Genomic DNA, 6,638 nt, shown 5'->3' on the forward strand with positions numbered 1-6,638 from the left:
ATTGATGACTAAGTTCCTCCATTGTGAACATCTAGGACAAAAATATATCCTATTTCTAACAATTAACCTTGCATGATTGAATTACAACGATATCAAATAAAAATTAGGAAGGAATACCTAGGCTTGGAGTGAGATATCCACGTGGATACTGGGAGACGACCCTCCCACGGCTGTGCCTTGGACTTTCTTAGGAGGCATTTCCACTGTGGAAGCAGCTTTACAACTCCTTTTTTATATTCCACCGTGGCTCTCTTTTGCAATAACTTGCACCGTCTGTTGAAAGCAGTTTTAGAAGGCTTTCTCCTTGAAGTAGGGATTTCAAAAAGGGGGATGTTTCACAATCTTTTGCGGATAAGACCCATTAAAGCCATAGGAGGGGCTTAATGGCCTTGTAAAAACTCGCACAAATGGGGAATAAATAAAGTGTGGAATCTGTTACGAGGGTTTTTGAGTGGGAAAGGGAGGTGTTAAAAGACCCTCAACACTCTCTTTTCTTTTACGAGTGGGGAAAAAAGAACAAAGTTCCAAGGGTATTTTGCATGGGGTTTCAGGAGCACAAAGGAAGGGCTTAAGGAGGTTTTTTTGATAGGGGGTTTCAAGCCCAAAGGAAGGGCCTTAAGGAGGATTTTAAAAAAAAATCGGGGAGATAAGACCTTAAAGGTCAAAACCCTTTTATGGGGGGGAAGAAAAGGGGGCTTGTAAAACCTAAGGGGGAATTTTAGGGGGGTACCTTCAAAGCCCACGGAAACGGGCTTAAGAGAGATTAAAAGCACGAGGGCGGGGTAATAAGTCCTCTAAGCCCAACTCTTCTTGGGGGGGGAGGGGGCCTATAGAGCGTAAAACACGGGGGGGAAAGGTTTCAAAGCCCAAGGGAAATGAGGGCTTAAGGGGGTTAAAACACGAGGGGGGGAGGGGTAATAAACCCAAAGGAAAGGGGGCTAAGAAGGCCCCCCCTTTGGAAGCTTCTAAGCGTCCAGAAGCTTACATGGGGGGGGGGGGATTTTGGAGCCGTCCGACGGCGGCGATGTCTAGGCGGTGGCGAAACTTGGCAGCTCCTCGCCAGCACACGCAGCAATTCCCTCAACTTATCCCTTGCTCAAGCCCTCTCTCTCTCTCACGTTGACTGCATAGCACGGCGTTGTGGCAGCCCTCACTCCCTCTTTCATCCCTTCACGGCAGCAGCCCCCCCTTGCTTAAATAAGGGAGGAGAGGGGGATCCTCCCTCTCCAATGTGTCGACTGGCGTGGCACTAAGGGTAAGCAAGCTCCAACAAGGAGCTTGCTGGACATTCTATTCCCCTCTCCCCCTCCAGTACGACCGTCGGCGAGGGGGGGGGAGATAAGTAAAAAAAATTTCAATAACCTTAGTAAATTTTTAAAATGCAATATTATCATCCCACTACTTTAAAAAAAAGGGGTTCATGCATGTAGTGGTCGGTATTTCACAATGAAGAAGACTTATTCTTCACTTTATGAGGCATTCACTTACCAAAGGGTAGCTCGAGATTCACTCATAACAGAAAGTTATATAAGTTGTTTTGAGCGTCTAGAGTCGAGTGTGTAGTCACAACTTAGTCTTGTACAATCCCATAACAATCCATCATTGTGTAGACAATAGACACCACATAAAGTACTATTGAGAGTAGAGTTGCATGCAACCCACATTTTCTACATTGTGCGTTCATTGTATTTGATTAGCATGTTGATGGCTATTTATGATCCTCACATGGCCATTGAATTTTACTTATTATATTTGGTTTGTTATATCTACCTAGAACTAGCATAGGTATTTTCTACTATTTTGTTGGCTATTTGAGGCCGTCTTGGGTTATGTTTTAGACATGTAAGGTTGCGGACATTAGTTTCAGGGTACACTACGATTTCATTTGTGTCAAGTGAAAGGGGATCCACAAGTTATATATTTTGAATTTGTAAGTTTTACGGTGTTTGCCAAAAAGAAAACATAAGTTTCTTTTGCAAATAGGTTACAAATTACATGTATTATTGAGTCAATAAAAAAGCTATTTGGTGTGTTGTTGTACACTTAATGGGAAATGTTATAGAAGACTCACTTGTTGTTTTATATCAATTTTGTTATAATAGTAGATGTTAACCCCGAGTCAAGATGGTGAAAAATGAAGGAAAAAGCAGAAAAAGCACGGAAAAAGAGCAAAGACACGCAGGCGAAAGCTAAGCCGGGACAAAAAGCACAATTTTAAATGAAAGGTGCCTCAAAACTTGGAAAAGTCTTGTAAAAGAGCGCCAGGCTCCCTCCTGTGCCAATTGTAAAATAGTAGACGAGTGTAGGCTAAAGGTATAATGCTAGAAGAGTAAAATGGAAAAAGGACCTTGCCACAATGGCTGGTCATGTAAAAAAGGGGATGGGTGCCCATGGGATTTTAGGGCTTGTATATAAAGTTCAAAAAAATGAATGGAAGCTCATTCTTTGGTGTGTGGCTAACAAGAGCTATTATCTTCTTCTATTCTTCTCTTCTTCTCTTCCTTCTTGCTTGTGTGTGCTCTTGAGAGAGGGAGTGTCAAAGTGTGAGGGAGTGAGTGTGTGGGAGTGAGGGATCAAGAGGGTGAAGCTCTTCACCATCTCCTCTTCTCTTCTTCTCTTCTTCTCTTCTTCTCTTCTCTTTTCTCACGCGCCCGGCTATGGAGGATGGAGCTTGGCGATGGAGGAGGCTTGAGGATGCTTGAGCTTGCATCAAGAATCGTGGAACTACCGAGGTGTGTGAGGGAGGAGGCTACTCACGTCGACATCAAGGTAATCTCACTACACTTGTAGGATCGACGGCGCGTCAGCTAAGTTGAGCGTGAGCTCCCTCTACATTTTGGTTCCGTTGCCAGGACCAAGGATTCAAGCTTGAGCACTTGCGCAGCTCATATCGAGCATCGAAGTAGGGGATTCATCCCTGAAACAGAGCTTGAGATAGGTAGGAAGTTTGAGTGTTTTTTATCTTCAAAACAAGTAAGTATTTTGGGATATTTTGGTTGTTTGATGATTAGAAAACATGGAGAAATTATTTCAGTTTTTTGCTTTCGATTCTTATTGCGTTTAGAGTAGGCTAACATTAGGAAGTCGCACCCGAGAGGCATAGGGTTTGCTGCTATAAAACAGGGAGAAAATCGGGGAAAATAAGTGGAAAATGGAGGAAATGCTCATTTGAATGTGTAGGAATCGCAAAGGAGAGTGACTGGTAACATCTGGGTAATGTCCAACAGGAGTATAAGTTCTTGGAGGGAAAGAAAATCCTCATTTGCAACTAGTTGAGAGAGAGAGAGAGAGAGAGAGAGAGAGAGAGAGAGAGCTTGGGTGACCCATTTCGATCGATCAGTGCAAGGAGTCACATTGCTATCGGCGATCCCCAGGTATATAGATCTCTTCCCAATCACTCCAGAATCATTACTGTTGAATCTTGTAGCTTGTAATAATCAATACCTTAATATTTTTGACGATTTCATGCTCGAAAGTGCATTCGGGTCGGCGGAATTGGACACCCAATCCAGTGTCTGATTCCTAGAATCGAACGCTCGGACAACCGTCCACTCGGACCAACCCGTCCGATCGGACCACTCGGACCATCCTGTCCGATCGGACCACTTGGACCAGTCGGACCACCTATCCGATCGAACGCCTCGTCCGATCGAGGCAATTGGACCCACTCCTGTCCGATTCGTAGAATCGGACCCACGAATTAGGACACGTCAGCAATCGGACCACCCACCTGGTCCAATCACACCACTTGTCCGATTTTTGAAAATCGCACACTTGGCCTCTATTTGATTCTGAGAATCAAACAGCTCAAAATCGGACCACTGGTAAATCGGACGCTCGATTCTAAGAATCGGACATACCCTTAGGTAGAAAAAGAAAACATCAAAAATTGATCCCCATGACCAACTGGAAGCGCAACCCGCTCCAGGAAAACATAGAGAACGCCTTGTAGGCAATTCCCGACGTAGGAGTCACGACCAAGGGATAGGGGGAATGGTGCTAGAGCACTCCCGAGCAACCTGATGCGTTGAGAACGAAAATCCAATCATAGGACCTGTGATTGACCCTCGAGTGAAACGCAAGAAGCAGTGTGGACCCTAGAATCCGCTAGAACGGCCAAGACTTGAGCGACGAAGCTTATCAGGCCCGAGACGAGACAAGAGGGCATAAGCATATAGAGATTGTTTGCCGCACTCACATTGAATTCCGCACTTGAAGTACACATAAGAAAGCTGAAAGCCTGATTGACCACAAGTGCACGAGAACCGACACACACTGAGTGATCATAAATTGAGGATTGCATTCAATAAGTCAAGGAACTCACTCAGATAAAACCACTCAAGGAACCCACCAGCAGGACAGAACCAAGACATAGACAAACCATCAAAGCACAGAGTAGGACCAACCAAGGAGCACCAATGACGTGGATCTGTCAAGTCTATTCAACCTGATCGACATCTTAGTGGAGCGCGAGAACACGACCATGGCGGAAGAGAGCTCAGACCATTGGTCTAATGAGGAGCTCGATTTGAACGTATTCCCAGATGCTATTCAGTAGTTGGTGAGCAGTTATGATACGCACGCCCGGTACGAGCACCGCGGCAGGACAATAGACGCAATCATCGCAGATCTAGAAGAGGAGAGAAGGCTAGCCCACAAAGCATTGCAGAGCATAGCCGAGTACAATAGGGATCAACAGGCTAGGAGCCAAAGGCAAAGCATGGAGCTGCATGAGGTGCAGCGAGTGCTGGAACTTAGCTGGCCGAAACCGAACGGACCATGAGAGAGCACTAGAGGGAGACTTGACGTTGAGTGAGCTTCTCATGAAGGGGCTGCTCGATAATACATAGCAGAGGGCCACCGCACTAGCGACGTCACTGCTCACAGGATTAGGGGCAAGCCAAGGCTCAAAGAGCCAGGCCAAAATACCAATTGTTGCCAAGAAACTCGATAAGTACCAACCCATGATGACCCATACAGCTTCATTGAGCAGTTTGAGCAAGTCTGCGAAGCCAATGGCCTCAACGACCAAACTCAATGCTCGCAAGCGTTCGGGCTTTACCTAGGCGACAAGGGTAGGATGTGGTATACGAGCTTAGATGCTCCAGAGCGTGCCAATTTCAATAGCGTCAAGGATCTCTTCATTAAGAGATTTGCCGAGCCTAGATACTTCGATAATCTACTAGTACGCTTGATGAACGTCAAGTAGAAAGAGAAGGAAGACATCCGCGACTACATAACCCATGTGAGGAGCCTCTTCAAGAGAATCCCTATGGGCGAGCAACCGACTGAAAGATCAGTTTCGACTGTGTTCATCAGCGGCATTCGAGACGAGGAGTTATATAAGGCTTTGGCAGGCAATTCGAGCTTGCAACGAGATGCGATAGCTAGAGTGTTTGAGGAAGCCATCAGAGTCGATGATCAGTTGAAGGAGCGGAACTCCAGGAGCTCGAATCTAGAGGAGACCAACTCGCGAAGCTCAGAGAGAGCGTCAGCCTCTAGTGAGGGATCAATCCCATCATCCCAAGATAAGGGGAAAGCCACTGAGACAGACCAAGGCTTGGTTGATGTCAAGACGGAATTAGCCAAGTTGCAAGACATGTTGAGATGACCAACGCGCCCGCACGTCCAATGCGTGTACTGTGGCAGAAACCACTCGTCGGCCGAGTGTCAAGACCCTAGGTCAAGACCTTGTGCTAACTGTGGTAGGTTCGGCCATGATGTCGCACATTGTAGATTACCAAGAAGACTTTCGTACTCGCAACCCTACGGCCAGCCCTACCTAGAAAACAGGCTGCAGCCATTCTTCGGAAGGGGAGCCCCATTGGCTCTTCCCGCGCCTAATGATATGAAGCCAGCTGTTCCTAGAATGGAAATAAATCCCACGGGCATCCCTAGACCGCCTGGTCCTTACGTGACCCATCCACCGAGCGACGCTCCAGTCCACTACATGGAGGAGCCAAATGAGGAAGAGACCTACATATACCCTTACGTCTCGCATGACGACGAGGGCAACGCTGTCCTCATGGACTACCGACCCGTGTCGGTGATGGCGTTAGGAAGAGGATGAGGTAGAGGCCTAGGAGGTCAGACACAGGATCCAGTCACCTGTTGACTTATGGTCACCCCGGTCATGTCTCATCACGCTGCCGTGAAAGGGAGCAGCAAAACAGAGACAAGGCTGGCCAAAGGTGTGCAGAGTGCGGAATCACCCATCTCTTTGTAGATTGCCCAAAGCGAAAGCCATCTTCTAGCTCAGCCAACATACCATCTGTCCCATTGGGGCTGTTTGGTGTCGAAAACCTCGATGGGGAGGCCACACCTATCCCATTGCGGGTCATGACCCAAGCCCAAACGAAGCAGGCCGGCATCGCTCTGCTAGGACCTAGCAACCTTGACGCAGCTTCGATAGGGAAGAAAAGCCACATGCAGAAGAAGAAGAGATCGGAAGCTAAAGTCACACTAAAAACCGAGTGCTACGACTCTGCCTACTGGAAAGAAGGTTTCAAACGCAGAGCCAGAGACTTCAGCCCCTAAGACGACTGAAAAGGGAAGCACTAAGGTAGGGGAATACCCGCATCCGAAGCGACAGTTAGAGGCCATAGAAAAGGTGAAGGAATGGGTGAAGGAGGCTCAAG

Source organism: Lygodium microphyllum, chromosome 7, assembly GCF_053477565.2.
Source record: "Lygodium microphyllum isolate KBCC chromosome 7, Lygodium_microphyllum_v1.1.10, whole genome shotgun sequence".
Lineage (NCBI taxonomy): Eukaryota > Viridiplantae > Streptophyta > Polypodiopsida > Schizaeales > Lygodiaceae > Lygodium > Lygodium microphyllum.